The following is a 20,248-nucleotide window of genomic DNA, read 5'->3' on the forward strand; positions in this document are numbered from 1 at the left end:
CAAAATGTTTGTGTAAGTGTTATATAAATGTATATCTATAATATGCATATGCTGTGGGCCACCTCAAAATATTTTACTGCTGCTGGCAGGCAGAGCAGACAGCAGGCAATATGAATACTTGCCAATTTATATTGGATAAGCTGCTCAAAACTAAATATCAAATGCATGATGTATGGGCTATCAGGAAGCTGTGCCATTGTGTGTTAGGTGCCATGGAGATATCTCTTAATGGTTATACATCCGTGAACTTTTGCAATATGACCCTGGAGGAAAGTGTTGGCTACAAGGAATTCTTCTCTGCTTGGAGTTAACTTCTGCCTGGGACACAGACGGGGTGAAACTGCTGATGAAGATGATACTTAGCAATTATGCTGTGATAAGTTAATTACAGAGGAACAGCCCGATGGATGCAGTTTGTCTTGGCTGCACTGCACAGGTTTATAATGAGAAGAAAGGTGATGGTATCTTCTGAGCAGCACAGCTGAAATACTGCTGTTCTCCTGCAGGCTAATATGGGAGCAGGTGCCTCCCTTTCAGTTTGTGTAAGTGAACTCATGTCTGGCTTTGGGAGTCTCTCTCATGTCTTCTCTTGTTTTCTGAGAAAGATGCTCTTCTTTTCTCAACCCAGCTGTTGTATCAGAAGAGGGTGACATTTAGAGTAAAATATCATAGATATTTATAAAATAGAGACTTTAACACCTCACACCTTGTACAGAAAAAAAAAATGTTTAAATTATGTTAATTTTTCTATGCCTTTTTTTTCTTTTGTGGTAATCATTAACTCTTTAGCATTAACGTCATGTTCTAACCTTGCTTATTATGTACTGAAAGAGCAGAATAAGGTTTAGTTTTTTCAGTGTTTGTGTGCATTTGCCATGGCAACAGAGCTGAGCAGAGCCAAGTCAGCAGTGCCACAAGCCAGAACCTGAAGGTGTGCATTTTATAAGCTGCTTTTTCTGTTGCAATTCAGCTACGAATCTGTGAGAAAGTCTTTCTTTTTTCCTTTTGTAAACACAGTAATAACAACATTTAGGAAGGTTTTAGAATGTGTTGGAACAGCACTATTAAAAAAAAAATCAGACTCCCCCTTTAAAATGAAATGTGGATGCTTGTTTAAATCTTCCTGATGCAGAACTAATACCAGCATGTAAGTCTGGATGTTTTGGGTTTAGAATTCTGCTTTCACTGTGCTGTGTAAAACTTTGAATAAATGAGTCCTTTCCCATGCGATTAAGCATAGCCTGCATGACAGAAAAATGAGAACAAAATGCAGCGTAGTGGATAATGTCACATCATAGAATCATAGAATGGCTTGGGTTGGAAGGGATCCCAAGGATCATGAAGCTCCAACCCCCCTGCCACAGGCAGGGCCACCAACTTCCACATTTAATACTAGACCGGGCTGACCAGTGCCCCATCCAACCTGGCCTTCAACACCTCCAGGGACTTCATAAGGCAAAATGCAGGGGGATGGTGGGAATGAGGAGGGAAGGAGAGTAAGGGAGTGGGGGCATTTTCCCCTTTGCTAGGGCTGATACTGGTTGATTTCTACTTGTATTTTTCTGGGAAATTCAGAACTTTGGGTTTGGTTGGGTACAAACACCACGTGCTTTTTCCTCAGGTGTGTGTGGCTGAGAGCGTGTCAGCCTATCTGCTGAGAACATGGATTTCTGTTAGCTAGGGTTTCTGCAGAGCTGCTTTTTTGGATTTGATATCCTGAACGTAGGGGTTAAGTTCGCACTGCTTAGGAGCAAGAGAACAGGAGGGAAGGGGACAGCTGGTGCTTGAGGCTCCCGGCTTTGTGTATTTTGGTAGCTGAGGTAATGCTGTGTCTGCATTACACAGGAGCCCAGTTTCCAAAGCAGAAGGTTTGATTGCTAGGGAGGCTGGTGTGGTCATGGCAATGCTCCGGAATATTCTCATGAAACAGCTGACATAAATAACGCGTACCTTTCAGGGCTTCAGGTTAAGCTTGTGACTTGTGGCCACCTGGATTTGAATACAGAAGTGATGGGAGGCTCGTGGAGCTCAGAACGGCTGCTGCTGTGCCATGCTGCTCTCCTCACCAGCCGGCTGTGGTGAAGGCCCTGCTGCTAGGACCTCCCAGGAGACCTACAGCTACTACTCACAGCCCGTTTTTGTTTTGTTTTTTGTTTTTGTTTTAAGCTTCCTTGGTTGGACCTCTTGCTGAGCTGTAGCGTTAGGTCGTGTCTATGTGCAGTTATAAGCATGTCTTGGTGTGGAAACCACAGTACGCATTAGCCGAGCGTCTGGCTCTGCAGGGCTGAACAGCTCCATGCTGCTGCTCTCCAGGGCTCTTCAGACACCATCTGTATCTGGACTTTTATGGTTAAAATGTTTACAGGAAGCTCTGTCAGAGGTTAGAAGGTTCAGTTTTGGAAACAGTAGATCTGTTATGTGCATTTGAACACACGAGAGCTAATAAAAAAATAAATAAAACATCAAATTAACAAAAAGACCTTAAAGGTTTATTTTTGATTCCCTCCCTGCCTCCATCTTGGTGAATCAGCTGGGTGAGGTGAGAAAGCTGTGCCCTGCACCGATCAGCCTTCTGCCCTGCTGAGAGGGCTCCCTGAGGAACTGGTTCAGCAGCACCTCCCTGTCCTAAACACAGACAAAGAAGAAGGAGGGAAAATAACAAAACAAGTTGAAAGTGAAGGGCTGGGATTGTGCCAAGGGAAAGCCCAGGCTCCATGGTCACACAGCTTGTGTTCTGAAGGTCTGGGAGGCTGTTGAAGTCTGACTTTTGGACTTGAGCTGGACAGGTCCTGTCTCAGCTCTAAAGAAGGAAGATATTAACAATCTAGAACGTTAGGAATGTGCAGTGGAGGTAAAACACGTGCAAAGAACCTCTAATGTGAGCTGGTGCAGTCTCACCTTGAGCACTGTGTGCTGCAATGTCAGAGGGATATAAGACTATTAGAAAGCTTCTGAGGGAGGGCTTTGAAGATTAAGGCTCTGTACGGAAAGATGTATGAGGAGCGACTGAGTCCGTTGGTTTGCTCAGCCCAGTGCAGAGGAGCTGACAGGAGAACTCACGGCAGCTGCAGCTCCTCAAAGGGAGCAGAGGGGCAGCTCCGCAGCAACAGGGCCTGAGGGAATGGCATAGAGCTGGGTCAGGAGAGGGGCAGGTTGAGTATCAGGGAGAAATTTTGCACCAGAGGGTGGTGGGAATGGAAAAGGATTCCCAGGGCTGTGTTCGGGGCCCCACGATAACCCGAGATCAAGGGGCTTCTGGATGACGCTCTTAGAAATGGAGCTTGATTTTGGATGGTCCTTTGTGGAGCCCCAGGAGTTGGACTCAATGATCCTTGTGGGTCCCTTCAAGCTCTGGATATTGTATGACTCTAATGAGCACAATAATTGTAACTAAAATGTTTGACTCTTCAACCTTAAAGTGGTGCAAATCAGCTACTTCTTCTATCTTGCCTGTTTTTATTCTCCAGAAATCATTACCTTCTATTCAAGTCAGGCACGTGATAGGTAAAGTCTCACCAGATCCACAGTTCAGCAGAGAAAGAAGAACGTTCGGTGTTCCTCTAGAAGCTCTCACAAAGGATGCAACACAGTGTGGAGTCCCCTTTCTTGTCACACAGCTGGTGGAGTATCTAGAAGTATTTGGTAAGTTCACGTTTTGTCTGCTCCGCTCTCTGAAAACTGTTATTTTTTGTGTAAACTGTACATTTAAGCGGTAAATGCTCAGGACTTTCATCATCTATTTTTATTATTGTGCTTTTTTAGAAGCACTTTTTAAGATGCAGCTCTTACCACGCAGGTATGATATACAACTGTTTCTTGCTGCTTCGTATTTCTTCTTGAGCAGGTCTGCGGCGTGTTGGTATATTTCGAATCAGCGGTTCGGTGAGTAAAATCAAGGAACTGAAGCAGAAGTACAATCAGGGAGAAAAAGTAGACCTCATTAATCACGGAGATGTTGATTCTGTGGCCAGCCTTCTGAAGCTTTTTCTAAATGAACTGCCAGTGGCTGTTCTTCCAGACAACGTCTGTGCTGGCATGCTAAAAACTTTTCAAGGTACGGAGTGGACACTTCTAAACTTCCTTCTCCAAAAAGTTCAATGCTTTACTACTTGCTGAGATAGCGTATTTTAATCTAATCACCATAATATCATTTTTATATATCTACTGCCTCACATCCCTCTTTCTGAAGCTGAATCTTCTCTATTTCACATTTCCTTGTACAGCAGCCTTTTTATTCCCTGTTCTGATTTAGTACCTTTTACCAGTTTTCTTACCGTCTTCCTAGCAGCAGTGAGAGGCATGGAATGGTGTGAAGTATTTTAACTGCAAAGCCAGAAGGAGTTGCTTACAGCAATGCTGTCTAGTTCCCTGTTCATGTTGATCGTTCTTAATAGTGTAAAATTAAGTAGAACTCTACCGCAGATGGTAGCTAATGCTTTCAGGCAATTACAGCAAGTGCTTTTCAGTGATAACTAATTCAAGTCTTTGGGCACAAGTAAGTGGGTTTTGTGGGTTAGTCTGCAGGTTGCTCTTGTTCAAACTTCATCTGCTAAATTCCAAGTTATGTAAATGTTTATAAAAAAGAAAACAAACAAAAACCCAACAAACACAGAAAATCACTTTAATCGACTCTAAAAGATTGAGCTGTAAGATCTTTGTTTCTACAAATTTTTGCTTCCTTCAAGTCAAATCTTGTTTTGGCTCCCCTGACTAGTTTTGCTGTTCTTCCTTTTCTCCTCCTTCATTCCAACCCCTTTTCATTAATATGTTGAGCAGCATGGGTCTTAATCTTTGTGGAATGTATTTTTTAGGGTTAGAGTTGCCCTAAAGGATGTGACTTGCTGTTCACAATATTAAAGCTACACAGATGTGCCCTGGAGATCTATGGCAAATTTGAGCAACAGCTGCCAGTCACTGAGCAGCACTGCCATTTCAGTTCTAAAATCCGGGAGACTTTATCACACTAATTCTGATTTGCTGATCAAATAGAGACGATTTTGCCTTGTAACTCTCCTTCGAAGAATGAGAATCAAGGAAATGCTAAGTATCCACAACTTAGTTTTTTGAGCATCTCTTGTATAACTACAGTTATGTATTTATAGAGCAAAAATGTTTTGAGGTGGAGACCTACTAATTAGTCAGGAAATGGAGGTGATTTGGAGCCGAAGGGGTACAATTTCTTATGCCTCTTAATGAGAGGCAAACAGCAGGTGTCAGATCTCTGGGGAAAATCAAGGCTGATAATCTTACAGTGTCCTTAAAGGCAGCCTTAAGGATTCATGTACACAATTACTGCCTGTTACCAGCTCTACTAAAAAAGCAGCAAGTACTAGCTTCTTCTGTCCTAGCAGGAAGAATAGCATAAACAGCACATATAAAACTTGTTATCTGGGAAATCCATGAAAATAGTTATCAAAACTTAGTGTAGAAATTCTTCATTTAGAATACATTCTAAGAGTAAAATAAAGAATACATGTGTTAATGTCTCTGGTGAGACTTACTACCAGGAATATCTATGTAATAACTTCTTTTTCTTATACAGAGCACAGAATCGACACAACAGAATGCATAAAGAATCTGAGACAGTTAATTAGCCGCCTTCCCCAAGCACATCAAAACCTTCTCCAGTTCCTGTCTGCCTTCCTGTTAAAGGTAGCAACATACAGCGCAGTGAATTGCATGACTCTGGAAAATTTAGCCATTGTGTTTGGACCTGCTCTTTTCAAGTGAGTACTCCGTATCTATTCACCCATCTTAAACAGTGCTACACGATCATGCTTTAAAACATGGCTTTCTGTCATAACCCTATATCCAATAGTAAGTACAGCATTTTGAAAGTTAAATATCTATACAGAATATAATGGGCTATTGTAGTATCAGAAAAGGGAGTCTCTCCAAGGTGCAGAAGTAATTTATTGTATACTTTGTGTAGAGAATTTTGGATATATCGGTGCCACTAAAACGCACGTTGATGCCTGAACAGTGGGCAGCTCTGCTTGCAAGCAGCATGTGCTGAAGCTGCTGAAGGTGTGTTTCGAATGGTAGAGGCCAGACACTAAACCGAATGCTAAATAAGAAAGGTGGGAGAGCGCATGTCAAGCCAGTCAAGGCGGTGAGAAGCAGCAGCCCAGAATGGTCTGACAGTGCTGGGTTTTCCAGAGAAACTGAAATCTTAGCGCTTCATCCTATCCTTCCCATTGACACAGGAACATGATGAAGTGTTTATACTTGTCTCAAAATTTGTACACCTTTGTTTCAGTGGATCAGTCATTCCAGCTTAATGTGAACTACAAGCTAATGTCTATTTGCAAAAGTTTTGTTAACAGTTAGCATTTTCTATCCAGCAATAAAACCCCTTTTTCCCCCCCCAGTTTTTAATGTGGGGAATTAAGGAATTTTTTTTTTAAAAAAAAAAACCTATATTCAGCAAAATTGGTACCATGTATGTTAGGAAACAATGAGTCTTTTTTTGGGGGGAACCGTGTTCAGAATTTTCAGGGTGCTTTGTTTCTCTGCTCTGTGAGCTTAATAGAGGGTGTAACAGCTTGTAACCATTGCAGATGATGTTATTAAAAGGAACTTAAAAAAAACAGCTGGAGAGACTTATCTAGCGGTGTGCAGTGTGACAGTGCTTTTAGCATTCACTTTTACGTGAGCAGGCTTCACCATGGAGGATATTCAACTGTGGAACAAAGCAGCTGTACAACAAAACCCCTTAATATCTGTGTACTGCAAGTAGTTAATAAGTGTTGGTAAATGAGATTTGCTGCCAGTGTCTGGGTTAGTTGCATGATACTTAGAATAGGTAAAAAAGATTGATGCTAAAAAGCCTTCGTCAAAAATGCACACCTCACCCCCACGCTAACTCAACAAGGACTGCACTGACTGTCACACTTGTGTCTTAAGGCACTTTTGTGATCACACTGAGCTTGTGTGCATGTACACATAATTGCTTTATTACTCTCTCTTTTCCCAAATTCTTTGAATGTGTGCCCACAGACTTCTGTATCTCTACAGAAGAACCAAGTAGGTTCCCTTTTTAATTGATGAACTCTTCTAGTTTTTAAGCATCCTAGTCTATTTTGGGATATCCTCAAGCTAGTTCCAAACATGCCCATTTGTTTGGGTTTTTTTAGAGTTCACTTAGTGCTAAACTAAATGTCTGTGGCAGTGATCTGTATGAGAAGCCTTAGAAATGATCAGTTTCGAGTTTCCCTGCCAGAGTGATTTGTCAAGACAGCACAGCTACCATAAATAGAAGTATATCTGCCCAATGAATGTGAATGTTAATGCTTTTTATAGTGATTCTGATCTCACCGGCTCTGGGAGAGGGAAACCAGTACATCACTTGCTTTTTTGTGAAGCGTGTAACCAGTGCTGTCCTCGAGAGCTACCTTGTAGAATTATGAAAAATCACCTTTCTGGTAATTGGGTGGGGAGGAGGGCCTTGCAACAGGCATTTTTTTTTTCAGTAAGGTTGCCGTACTGCTTCCTGCTGAGTGGCCTGAGGCCTTCAAGATTCAGAATAAACTGCTGTATTTTCCTGTACAAGATTAATTTCTAGTTAGTCAAGCGTGGCACAGGGAATAAAGCCATACATTTCAATTACATCTCTCAGAGCAAGACTTTGCACAATTAGCTGCAACATCATTACACATTGGCACCCAGGATGCTGCTTATCTGTAAAGTGAGACACACTGAGTACTCCTTGACATAGCTTGAATATAGTTCTGCTTCAGAACACATAGGTTGTAGAAAATACAATTTTAATTCTAATCTACAGAAATGTATACCCTATGCTGTTGTTAGAAATAACTTTCTGAATGTAATGTTAACTATGGTTGTGACATTAATTTGTTACAGGTGTTAACTGTTCTTCATGCATACTGGTACTCCGCATTTTTGGTACAGTTTTGTCTTCCTGCTTTTACTTTAGGTTGTTTATTAAACTGTTCTGCTTTAATTTTTGGTCTGTTGATATTCAAGCATAAATTCAATCTATGATTATTACCTGTCTCAATCTGTTGACAATTTTATTGTGGAGACCTGTCATGTTCATAGTTGACTGTAGCAATTGGGCAGATCAATATGATGGGAGGATCGGCACAATAGAAAAGTGCTATAAGGGAAGGGAAAATGATTGCTTACCCATATCAGAAGATTCCAGGTTCATAGGGGAAAGCTCCACCAAGAAGGGATCTCTGGAAAGAAATCCTTCCCTAGTGGCAGTCAGCCTTTAAATGGGGTCTAAGAAAGGTGCAACCAGGCTCCACCCCTTCTGTCACACACGTGAATTGCCTTCACCTGTGCTCCCAGGGCTGAGCAGGTCCTTTCCCCAGGTGATTGATCAGTGCTTCGGGCCGTGACTCAACAGTTCCCATGCACTTCACTAAAGTGACAGTTTGGTATTTCAGTAGTTGGATCGTGGAGCACTTATGGACTTTGGGAAATAAAATTAGAATATAAAACTTGTTACTAATTACACCTTACTATCCTAAACTGCATATACTGAACAGTTATTAAGTACATTAATCTCAACTTAGAAATTACATGCTTTAGCACAGGCATTACATTGGAAGACTATTAGCAGGATCACCGAAAACTTATTACCTTGAATTTTAAATGCTAAAAAAAATCACCATATGAAAACTGGATATTAAATCTCACTTCTCTGTTTTTAATCTGTTGCAACCCTTTACCTTAACCCTACTTATTTTGAATATGTGACTGAAAACATCTTCATACTGGAATTATTCTGTTATATTAGTAGCACATATACTTCTTGTCGCAGTTTGGTGCGATAGAACCAAAAGTGTCAATAAAAAAAAGAAGGTATATATCAGAAAAACTGTAACTAAGTAAAATGTTCTAATTTTACTTTAGTCTTCTTAAACCAGCTTCTGGTCTTTTCTTCCTGAGACACCACTCTCTTAGATTTTGAGCCTGGCGTGTGTTTCTTGCTTTTTGAGACTTCAGTGTTAACATCTGCGTGATGCCGCTGTCATGTCCTCACCTCCTTGTAGTTGAGGGAGCCAAAAAGGTAGCTCACAGGTCAAAAGTTATGCTTGTTACTCCCTAGATTTTCTTTGCTGAGACCCACTCTTCTATCAGTTTTCACTGGTGAATTCTTCCTGCTCATCCTCTGAACTATTCATTCCTATTGCTAGTCATCCTTCTTGTGAGCTGTTTCGTGTCCTGTTAGCCTGCACAAGTGCTGAGAAGAGGGAACATTGTTTTTCTTTTATCAGAGATTTGACCTAGGTTACTTCGGTTTCTGTGCGTACTTTTGCTATGCTTCGTCTCGGTAAAGAGGTTTCTACTAACCACAGTTAGCATTTCTTGGATGTGTGCATAAGGATGCTAGCCAACTATCTGTTTGCATCTACTCACTTTGACTCATTCTTTCTGTAAATTTTCAGCAAGTCTTACACATAAGCTTCTGCCAGCAAGGAACCTTGGCAGGTCTCTTCAACAAAACTAAGGCAAAGCGTGTATGAATTCTTTGTGTCAAAGCAACTTTGAAATGTTTAGGCTTTCTCAAGGAAAACATTAGTTGACTCCTGATGATCAAGTTTTATTTCTTATTTTTAGTGTTCTTTTGTGTTTGATTTGTACTACAGAAGACTTTTTGAGGTGAAGTGCAGAAGATATTTCAGTAGCTATGCCCTTCCTATGAACATATTCCCGGCCAGTGTGGTGTGAACGCAGCTTCTCTATTGTCAGCCTGATGATTGGTTTCTGCTAGAAGCAGAAGTGTCTGAAGAGGCAGGAAGTGCTTGTTTTGCAGAACTAATTGAAACTGAATGTGGAACGTGGCTGCGGAGAAAACTAAAAATATTCTTTCTATATTTGGAATCCTCATGTGTTACCACCTGTGAATATCTGCAGATATCTGACATTTGGAGTCAGCTGTAGGGTCACATTCTGAGTATAGCTTTGGTTTGTCTAAAGCTGACTTGAGAATGGAGCACTCACTAGTACTACGGGAATGTGAGCCCCGGTAAATATGGAGAGAGCTGTTTGTCTTCATGGATGGCTTGTGGAGCCATTCATGCTAACGGAGTAAAGAGTTGGTAAATTAGAGAACAAATGTTTAAGCTTATGAAGAAGAAGTCAGGGAACAGAAAAGATTTCTTGTAGCAACTGTGAATTGAGGGTGTTAATGTTTGGGTAAAATGAATAGTCTCATGGGGTTGCTGTGTGCTGTGTTAACCAGCCTTAAAAAGAGGATTTTTCTTTTTGCTTTGCTTTGTTTTTTGAGAAATTGACAAAGTTTTGAGAAAAAGAGGAATTCAAGAGGAAGAATTGTTAGCCAATCCTGAGGAAAGAAGTGAGGAAACAGTTTATGAATTTCTCGTTTAAATGTTAATACTGTGCTGCGTGGAATTGAGTTGATGCAGCCTAACTAGGGAAGCTGGATTTGGCAACAAATTTATATGTAAATGTCCTCCAAGCCTCCAGATAGCTCACGATGAGAATACACAGTGCCTTCAGGGAATGAGACTACAATGCCACATAATGAATCCCCAGATTTAAATTAAAGGACTCCAACTTAGTCTACTTGTGTGGATAGAACAAGTTAAACTGCTGCTTATTTAGTAATATTAAAAAAATCCCATTATGGACAATCTGTTATTGGGAGCACCTGGAAATTCTGCTACATGTGACCAAAGTCTATGAAATTACAAATTATTATATTGAAACACTATCTTACATGATTTTTTTTTTTTTCCCCATGGGCTGTTCTCTTAATATTTCAGTCATCAAAGTTCACCTTCAAAAGCTGAAACAGCAAAACAGCTCTTTCAGCCCCTGTGCCTTTGAGTAGTGGCAGATTTTTGTGGTTCTTTTTCTTTTGTCCTCTTCATCCTTGATTTTATGAGCTTCACAGCCGAGAAACTGTCAGGCTCTAGCTATCTTGTTGCGCTGCGTCAAAGATTCGATGCGATGTGAGTAGCTGTAGCAAACTGAGACTCCACCACTGTGAGCTTTGAGGTACTGTGACCCCCACCAAATGAAGATGACTCCTGTCCCTACGGTCACGTATTTGGAAGGGGGCTGGAACACTTGTTTTATCCAATTGTCTAGCAGGCTGCATTCTGATTTGTTTGGGGCATTAGTGGTGCTCCCTGAATGACTTATCTCTAGTCTCTGATCTCAGAGCTCTGAAACTTTATCTATCTGTACTTCCCTTAGGATTCCTGTCAGTCCCTTGGCTTGTGAAGAACAAAGGCTTTACAATGGCCTCCTGCTGTATTTGCTTCAGCATTATGAGTTGCTTTTTGTTGATGTGAACCCTTGTTTCTCACCAAGACAAGCAGATGGCCTCCAGGTAAGAAAGTTACGTGAACTGATTCAGCAAGGAATCAAAAGTGCTTTACTGAATTGTAAGCTACAAATGGAAATAACTTACTTTATACTTAGTTTTAGTACTGACCACAGCTAGTTGCTGGTACTGTAAGTATTCATCATATGCGTAAGCTAGAGGGAAAACTGAAATTAAAATTCTGATTTTTTGAAAAAAATGCAAATGCAATAGTACAAGAAAAGAGTCAAGAATAAAATTCCAACTTGTTCCATTTTGAATATCGTAATGTAGAACTTTGTTAGATCAAAGCCACTGATTTTTTCCTCTACTGAAACTCTTTATACCGTGTTGCTGTGCGTTGGTGATTTAGGGGAGCAAATACAGAAGGGTGAAATCCATTTCATCTTTCCATACGTTGCTGAATCTGCCTCAGATTCTCTCTGGGTGACATGTTTTTCTTTGAAAGAATGCTAGTACTTTGTTAGCCTCGTTTGTCAAAAAGCTCCTGGTTGAAGAACCTTGATAGACTACTGTTGCTTCAGGGAGAGGGTCAATATAAGTTTTGTTTTCAGTTTGTGATGTCATGTATCATTTCTGCTTAATTTGAAATGATTTTTTTTAGGAAATGACTTGAGGGACATGTAGTAGTAAGGCCTGCAGTCTCATACTACATCGTGAAGTTACCACGCATCCTGGCAGGTCACGCCTAGATGATTGGAAGGGTAACAGATCACGTCAAGTATTATTGAATAGATTTAAATTGTATGTAATTGAAGCTCACGTTTCTAATGTTTGTGACTCCTTTCTTTTTTGCTTCCTTCTTAATTGTCTGCGTTAAGGAAAAGTCAGCAGACTTTTATTGTGCTAAGTCAGTTCATATGCGGAGCATGTTCTATATCTGCAAGGAGAATATTGGGACTGTCATTCTTCTTGGAACACCTCTCTCAAAAAAAAAAAAAAAAAATCCTGAAAAATTCTGTATAATCGTAGGTACAGAGAACAGAAGGCACCAATGCAAGGATGTTTATAAAATGATTCCAAATCCAAAACCCTAGTCAACTCATGTAGATGGCACTGAAGCACACACTTCTACCTTTCATCATACTCTCCTATGTCACTGCTATCTTTGAGAATCCCTGAAACATGTACTCAAATGAGTGTGCAAGACCATCCAACTGTATCTGCTTCTGCTCACAGTAACTATGTATTCTTACAGTAGCAAGAGGAAATTGGAAAGGTATTGAAAAAGTCAAGAGACTTGGCATTCTATTTCAGTGACTTTGTTTTAGAAGGAACTTCACTCCCTATAATTCTGCAAAATGTCACAGTCTGTCTGGGCTTGTGGTGATGTGGTAAAGAATCTTGCTGAAAAAAAGTCCTTTCAAGTTCTTTAATAAAAGCCCAGACGATGCATAGCCATGAGGCACTCTCCTGCTCTGAGGTAAGCTTATGGAAGAAATCCCATTCGTGGTGAGAAGCGAATTCAGAATTCTGTTGTTGATCTTGTTTTTGTAATTTCTGGCAGGAAATCTTGTGTATTGGATAGGTACCCTTCATCTCTCATAATATAACAATTGCTGAAAGTCCACTGCATGAGAAACATGAAAGTTAGGTTTACAAAGTAAACATATTCAACGTGCATGAACTAGTTCCAGCAAAGCAAGCAAAAAGTAAAACAGCAAGCGTGGCTCAGATCCCTTATTGCTTCCTGGAAATGAAGCTTGCTTTTATTGGCTGTTTCTCTTGAAGTAACTTGAAACAATTACACTGATGTCTGCATTTTCAGCTATTTAATTTGAGGGATCTTTTTATTGTTGTTGGGGTGTGCTTTTTGTAGAAGATTGCACCATAGAAGCTAATTAAATTCTGTATCAAACCTTGCTAGTAGTGATTTGTCATGCTCTTTGTCATCATCATTTCCAAATCTCATGTTCTGGATTAAGAAATGACTGGATTTTTTTATTTATTTATTTCGCATCAAGTTCTAGAGTGCTTTTTCATATCTCATCTCTCTACTGAAGCATGATAGATCAATCCTGTCTGAATTAAGCAAACAGAAGCATGACTTTTTGGATGTGTGCATACCACTACATCCCATCCTTCAGTTAATTAGAAGAAAAGCTAGCACTCTGAGGAAATAACTCTCATTTCTTGTTTTCTCTTCTTCCTATGTCCTTTTATGTATGCTTCTCTTCTTATCAGCAAGGCTGCAGAGACTATGTAGTTACTCCACTCTGCCATAGTGGAGCCCTACCGAATAGAGCCCTACCGCTGCAGAGCCAGCGGCTGGGAGAGGGGAGCTAAACATTCTTCCAGTCCTTCAGAAAGACCACAGACACCTCAGAGTGGATTTCTGAAACTGTACAATGTGGTTTGAGTTGGTTGGCCTACTGCAGCTAAATATTTTATGGAGACTTTATCTATTTGAATTATGGTTTTATTGAGAAGGCTCTTTGTGGTTTAGGCAGTTTTGTTAGTATGAGGTTTTTAGCGTTCTTCAAAGAGGGGAGTTAACCAATTTCTTAAAAAAAAAAAAAAAAAAAAAAAAAAGAAAAGAAAAGAAAGAAAAAGCTTGGTGCTTCACTTTTATTTGAAGTTGCCATAAAAAAGGATATGCAGCCTTCCAAACAGACTGTCCTCAATTCCAAGGGCAACTCATAATTTAAATGATGTTTTCCTTTGCTAATCCCCTGATAATGCTTTTGAAATTAGTTGAAACCTTTCAAAAACGAAGCAAATATGATCTTATGATTTAGTAAACTCAAGCTTCCAGCTTAGACTAAAGCATCTTGCCGGTGTAATTTTTCATGGATAGAGTCTCATAGTTCCGATTCTTATCTGTGGGTTTAGCATTTTTTCCTAACTTTAAATTGATACAGATCCTGATTAATTTCTTTCACAAAAGTTCTTTGCTTCACAAAGATAACTTTTAGTTGAGTTTAGATGTGGACGTAGCGAGTCCTGTGAGAAGCACTTGAACTGCCAAGAGATTTGTCAGTGCTTCTGTAGGGTTTGCTGTTATGTTATAGAAAGGTTTCTTTATATTACTTCCCATTCCTCAGAAAAAGTACTTTTCCTGACCTTTGTAAATTCTGTAAAAGCATGGGCTCATTAAACATTAAGTTCTAAGTTTGTGTTTGGGAGCTGTCCAAACCAGAAGACTGGATTAAAAATGCCGCACACTGGGAATCAGAGCGGGACTTGGATCTCCACAGAAATTATGGGTAATGTATAGTGAAAAGTTATTTTTTTCTTCTTCTGGACAAACAGAGAAGAATATTTTGCTGACTGCAGGCATAAGGATTTGATAAAGAGCACTGTATTAGGCAGTTGTGACTTAAAAAGACTTACAAACTGGAGGTGGCTAGAATATTTGTTGCTCACTCTAGGTCTTCAGTGGCAAGGTCTTTCCATTGATAGGGGAAGAGCAGAGGGAATATGGCACGGTGGTGTAAGATGTTACTTCTGAGCTGTGCCTAAGGTCTTCAGCAGACCTGCCTTTGTGTTAGAGGTCTGTAACTCTGAAATGACAAATGTGCCTGGTCTCTGTTTTTAGCAAACGACAAGGTGTGGAGTGAATAAGACACATTTAATGTTTGCTCCAGCATCGTTGGGACTTTCTCACGCCTTACTGTTTGAGTGCTGTCACACTTAAATCCTTTCTGTGACTTAGTGGATTTTGCCACTACCTCCCTGCTCCCTGTGACATCTAGACAATGTTATTTTTATTTTTCTTTGGCTGGTGAAAGATGTGCTAGGAGAGAATAGGGGCAGGAGGAGGTGTGTTCTGTAGGCTTTGAAGCACGCTCTCAGCTGTGCTTTACTTCAGGAAGTGACTTGAACACAAAGATGGATGCTGGTTACATTGAAGTCCTATCACAGAATCACAGAATCACAGAATGGCCTGGGTTGGAAGGGACATGGATCTGCAAGGATCATGAATCTGCAGCCCCCGATGATTCTCTAATGCGATGAATAATTCAGAAATAGTGCTTAAGTGATTGCACAAGCTGATGACACTGATCACCATCAGCCATTCAATAATGGCATAAAGAATGTGAGTGGGGAAGATCTTTCTAAAACCGATTGCTGACAGATGCTGTTACTGAATTGAAAAAACACTGTGAGGTGATGCACTGTATAGAAACAAAACAAGCAGTAGTGGAGACTCACCTGTGTTACCTCTCAGTCTGTGAATGCCTGTTTTCAGTTTCGCTGTGAACAGAGCACCTCGAAAGCTCCTACCACAACCAGACTTGCAGACCATATGTTGATTACAGATTGAGGAGGCTTATTCGCAATTCACAAAGAAGAGAATTATCTGATGTGTTTAGAGTGGCAGGGGGTTGTGTTGCTTATTAAGGCCGGCTACAACACAGGGAAGAGAGTCGTAATTAATCTAGTGTACATGTTTGGATAACACAAAGTTGTACTTCCAGAGGATCTTCCTCTGATGTTTTTTAAAATGTATCACACCTAAACGTAAGACTCGAGGCTCTGAGATCCATCTCAAGTTTGCAGCAACGTTTTCTTCCACTTGGTGTCAGCATTGTTCTCTCTGGCTCCTGAGCTGTATTTGCTTTGAACATAACCCTTTAACACGTTCTGAACGCCTATCTTAAAAGTAAGTATTAAATTTCTATTTTTGTAACGTATCAGCAGACCATCCTGTTCCTTCCTCAGATAATTACCGATGTCAGAGAAGCGTGAAGGAAGGGTATGAACTCATCTCCAAACCGTTGTGAAATGCAGCCCTTTTTCATTTTATGTTCATGACACCTTCTTTAACTCAGCAAGACTACCAGTAAAGTCTGTTATTGTTTTTGTATTCATTTTCTTTGGTGAACATGAGCAACTTGGTCTGTTCCGTATATGCTGACGATCAGGGCATTTTGAGAAAACATCAGAAGTGAAGTCTTTGATAGGAAACTCTTCCCTTGGGAAATTAAAAGTATTTTTATTGAAAAAGTTGTGATATGTAAGCATCAAAACATTTCTGTCTTTTACTTGTCTTTTTTTTTTTTTTTTTTTTTTTTTTGCTATTATTGTAGCTATTGACATTTCTTTTAAACTCTTCATGGCTTTTCAGTTTATATTACGTTAGGGTTGGGAAAGGGAAATGTTTTCAGAGGAGCAGACAAGAATGTAAAATTAAAACCTTAAAATATCCACTGTTAGGAAAGAAAAAAAGATCCTATTTTTCATTTTTTCTGTAGTTTTCATAGAGAGGTGGGCTTTCTGCTATGCAACAGTGAATTTAATAGACGTTTTCTGAATGCGGTGGCTCCCTCCCTTCTGCCCCAAGTTCTTAGACCGTTTTTTTCTTCTTTAATGAGGTTTTCATCTACCCTAGCAAGTATGCAAACATGCTGAAGTACGTTAACATCACTTTGCCAGAAGAATATGCCAGCACTTATCACAGTTGCAAGAAAAGCTTGGCTGACTCTTGAAGGCGTGTTCATGTTGTAGCCTAATGCAGTTTCCCTCTCTCCCTGCCTATTTGGATTTTTGCTGTTAAGCAGTCTCTGTGGTATTTAATGTCTTTGCTTCAAGTGAAAACAGAAATGTGTATTCATGAGTCAGCATTGCTGCTTAATAGTTTCCAGAGTTATCAAAGTAAATACTAGGTACCTTTTTACTTTGCTATGAAAAAGGAAAGGGGTGAAATGTGCTTTTTAGGAAAACACGAATGCAGCTGAGCTAAAAATATGAAAAAACAGATGAAATGTATGGCTCAGATGCATGCTACTCCCATTTCCCAGGGGTCAAGGTAGGAAGAATTTAGTTTGAGCTGTCCTGATTCACTGTTACATCTTCATTTTCTTGGAGAAAAAATTGGAAAAGATTTATGGAAAAAGGAGAGAGGAGAAGAAAAAAGAAGCGGTAACTGGCTGTAGGAATGTTATATAGAGAAATGGACATTTCAGAAAGTTATAGTAAGAACAGACACATCGTCTCTTTATATGCTTTTTTGCTAGATGCATATCTAGTCATTTCTAAGGCCATTTTTATTTTAAACAAATGTTACTGCAGTTTGGCTTTGTCCGTGTGCGTTGATTCGCACGGGTATGGCAATTTAGATACTTGAAACCAAGGTTCTGTCAACAACTTTTTTTCTGACCTTTGAATTTTCGCTGCCCAGCCCCTTAAATTTAATGTTGCTCTATTCCCATGGGGCCACAGATGAGCATACCTTTCCTTACTGGATAGAGTCCTTCATACTGTATGCCTTACGCTGTTCTCACAAGCGGCACCACTGTGCTGTGGGATGATTTTGTTAAAGGGTGCCGGTCAGTGCTGCATTTTTTGGTAAACTGTTAGGAGAACAGGGAAATACTTGATGAGGGGCTGCTGCAGCGTGAGGCAGCGTTGCTTCCTGTATATGACTGGAGCTTCATCTGGGAGCTGCTGGTGCTGCTGGCTGTGCACAAAAGCAGAGTTAGGAGCTCAGGTTTCAGCCACTTTGGGAGGGCCCTCTGCAAACATCCACATACTAGGAGCTTGTCATGGTTTTGTCCCTTCGTCATGGAACCAGGCCAAGACAGGCTGGACTGTGACATAGCTGAGCTACGCAAGTTAAGTACTGGGGGTACAAGTAGAGGAGAACAAATGGTATCCTAGATTTTTTAGGATTTTTGTGTATTATTTTTTTTTCCATTTTTATACACTGGAATTAAGAAATCTACTGCTATTTTAAAAAGTAAATAAAAATAAAAATAAAAAGTGGGGGAATAAAAGTAAAAAGAACCCACAGCATTTATGTGATGGCTTTAGGATTTTCAGAAAGTTGTGCTGAAGATCGAGGGAACAAGGGAAGTAATTGTGATTTAGAACTTTCTCTGTGTTTTTTTTCAAACAGAATTATGTGGATAGCTTTCACGGAGCCACAGAATATCCTAAGTTGGAAGGGGATCCAATTCGACTTGTGATGCTTTGAGCAACCTAATCTTTTTTACCACTATATACAAGAGGGCTATGCCGCAATAATGAACAGTGAGCTGAGTTTGGTTATATGCAGCGCCCTGTGACTCAGAGCCATACGCTACTTCTGGAAATGTTTATCTTTTGCATATTTTCACTAGGAAAGTATAGCAAGCAATTTACCTGTTAATTGTAAGGAATGATGGATGAACGAAGTATTTATTTGGCTACCTTACTTTTCTTTCAATTCTTCCTTTCATGTCCTTGAAGTTTCATCTAAGCAAATTCTTAGCTATTTTACTAACCATCTGCCGTAACTCTTTCCATGCTTAAACAGAATGCTGGCTGGGGTGGACAAAAGGGGAAGAGAAAGATAAAATTGTGTCCAAGATTAATATTGAATGGGCTATAGAACAATGCAGACAAGCTGTATGTGCGTAATTATCTTTTGCAATCAATAGGCGCGCATCGTGTGAAAAGTTGAGCAACTCGTGAAAGCTGCTGCTGATGGAACACCGAGCTGGTATGATCAAGATAATCAGTGAGTTCTGCGTTCCTTTCTTTTTGGCTGCCCTGAGTAATTTGGGTATTACAGAGAATATAGCTTTCTGTTCTTGTAAGTTGTAGAATAAAAATGCTGGTAGCAAATTTGCAATTGCAGGCAGGCTTGTGAGCCAAAACAAAATTTCTGTCTGGATATGCGCGCAGTGAGTTACTGGCAGCAGCACTGCTATCTTCTTTTTCCCATTGTGCTTATTCCTTGTATGGATTTGGTAGCAATGTCACTGTGATTTCTAACCAGAGAGAGCATAAGCAGATGAAATCTAAATCTAGATCCGTGTCAAGGTTGGTCCTTGAAAAAAAATTGCTTCTAGTATATATAGCAAAACTGGATCCATGGAATTGTCATCCTTTATGAAGTTAAAAGAAACAATATCAAATTCTTTATGTGCAGAAGAGGACGGCATTTGTTTTTATAGTGTTATGAAGCTGTCTCTCCTGGGAAGCTTGGCGTTTCTGCAGGCACTCTGGAAAAAGAAAGAAACTCTTCAAAATGGGATGTGGTAATTTCAGTGGATAGGTCAGCTCTTAAGAATACTGAGGGGAAATTATGGTTCTATTCATTTCAACTTCCTGCTCAACAGATTCTCCGATATGTATTGTTCCCTCTTTGAAATCCGTACATAACGTGGGATTTCTTTTTTTATTCAATGTTAACTTTGGAGTTGAAGGGCTGCTGCTGTCCCTGTACGGTCTTCACTATGCCTTTTCTATTAGTTGAAAGGAAGAAAAAAATCATAGTGAAAAAAAGAAGAATAAATTACTTCTTCAGTATCAGCTCATTAATCATTTAAATTAAGCTGAGAGTTGTGTCCTCATCTCACCCTTCTACAGCTCTTCCATTCATAGCAAAATAATAGTTTTGGACACTGCTACATGATCCTTATATATACAAAGGTCACTCTGAAAGTAATGCCTCCTATTTATTTCCGTGGAAATTACAGCAGATACAAAGAGCACAATAACAGCATTTGAGACAGAAAATTGTCAGCTACAAAGCACTCTTTTTCAGCATACTCACCACCAGTAGCTGTGCAATTTCACCGGCTACGAACAAGAGCCTGCATCCCATGCTCGTAAAAATCTGCACCAGTGGATGTGACCCACTGTCACCGCTGCTGAAACGCAGCACCCACCACCTCCCTGTGCTCACATCCACTGCTTGGTCTTCAGAAATGTTCAGCGAGCATCAGTGAATGTCCATGGGTGTCACTCCTTCTGCGGGAAGCCACCCTTTTGCTTCATTTGCACTTCCATGTCAGGTGCCATTCTGTCAGACATCCCCTCTGCTGCCATTTGTCACACAGCAACAAAATATAACAGAATCTTGGTGGAAACATTCAACCTCTACTGCCATACCACCAGCATTTGTCCCAGGCGTTATGAGCCAGCGTAAGAAAATAGGAGGCATGACTTTTGGAGTAGCCCTTGAATATTTTTTTTCCCCTTCTCTTCCAA

The 20,248-nt window shown here is 40.1% G+C and overlaps 1 non-coding gene across 10 annotated transcripts in view; it reads left to right on the forward strand.

The window, feature by feature from the left end:
• The first annotated feature begins 11,202 nt into the window (after positions 1-11,202).
• LOC100857497 overlaps positions 11,203-20,248 on the forward strand; it is a 29,865-nt gene continuing 20,819 nt past the window's right edge. For 5 of the 10 annotated variants that reach the window (XR_006939651.1, XR_005860848.2, XR_006939664.1 and 2 more), the window contains exon 1: positions 17,831-18,770. This is a non-coding gene — a transcript (protein FAM13A-like). Of the gene's footprint in view, positions 15,933-17,830; positions 18,771-20,248 lie in introns of those variants that run through there. The other 5 variants (XR_006939658.1, XR_006939657.1, XR_006939656.1 and 2 more) reach the window with 4 other exon arrangements.

The sequence above is a fragment of the Gallus gallus genome, chromosome 6, assembly GCF_016699485.2.
Source record: "Gallus gallus isolate bGalGal1 chromosome 6, bGalGal1.mat.broiler.GRCg7b, whole genome shotgun sequence".
Lineage (NCBI taxonomy): Eukaryota > Metazoa > Chordata > Aves > Galliformes > Phasianidae > Gallus > Gallus gallus.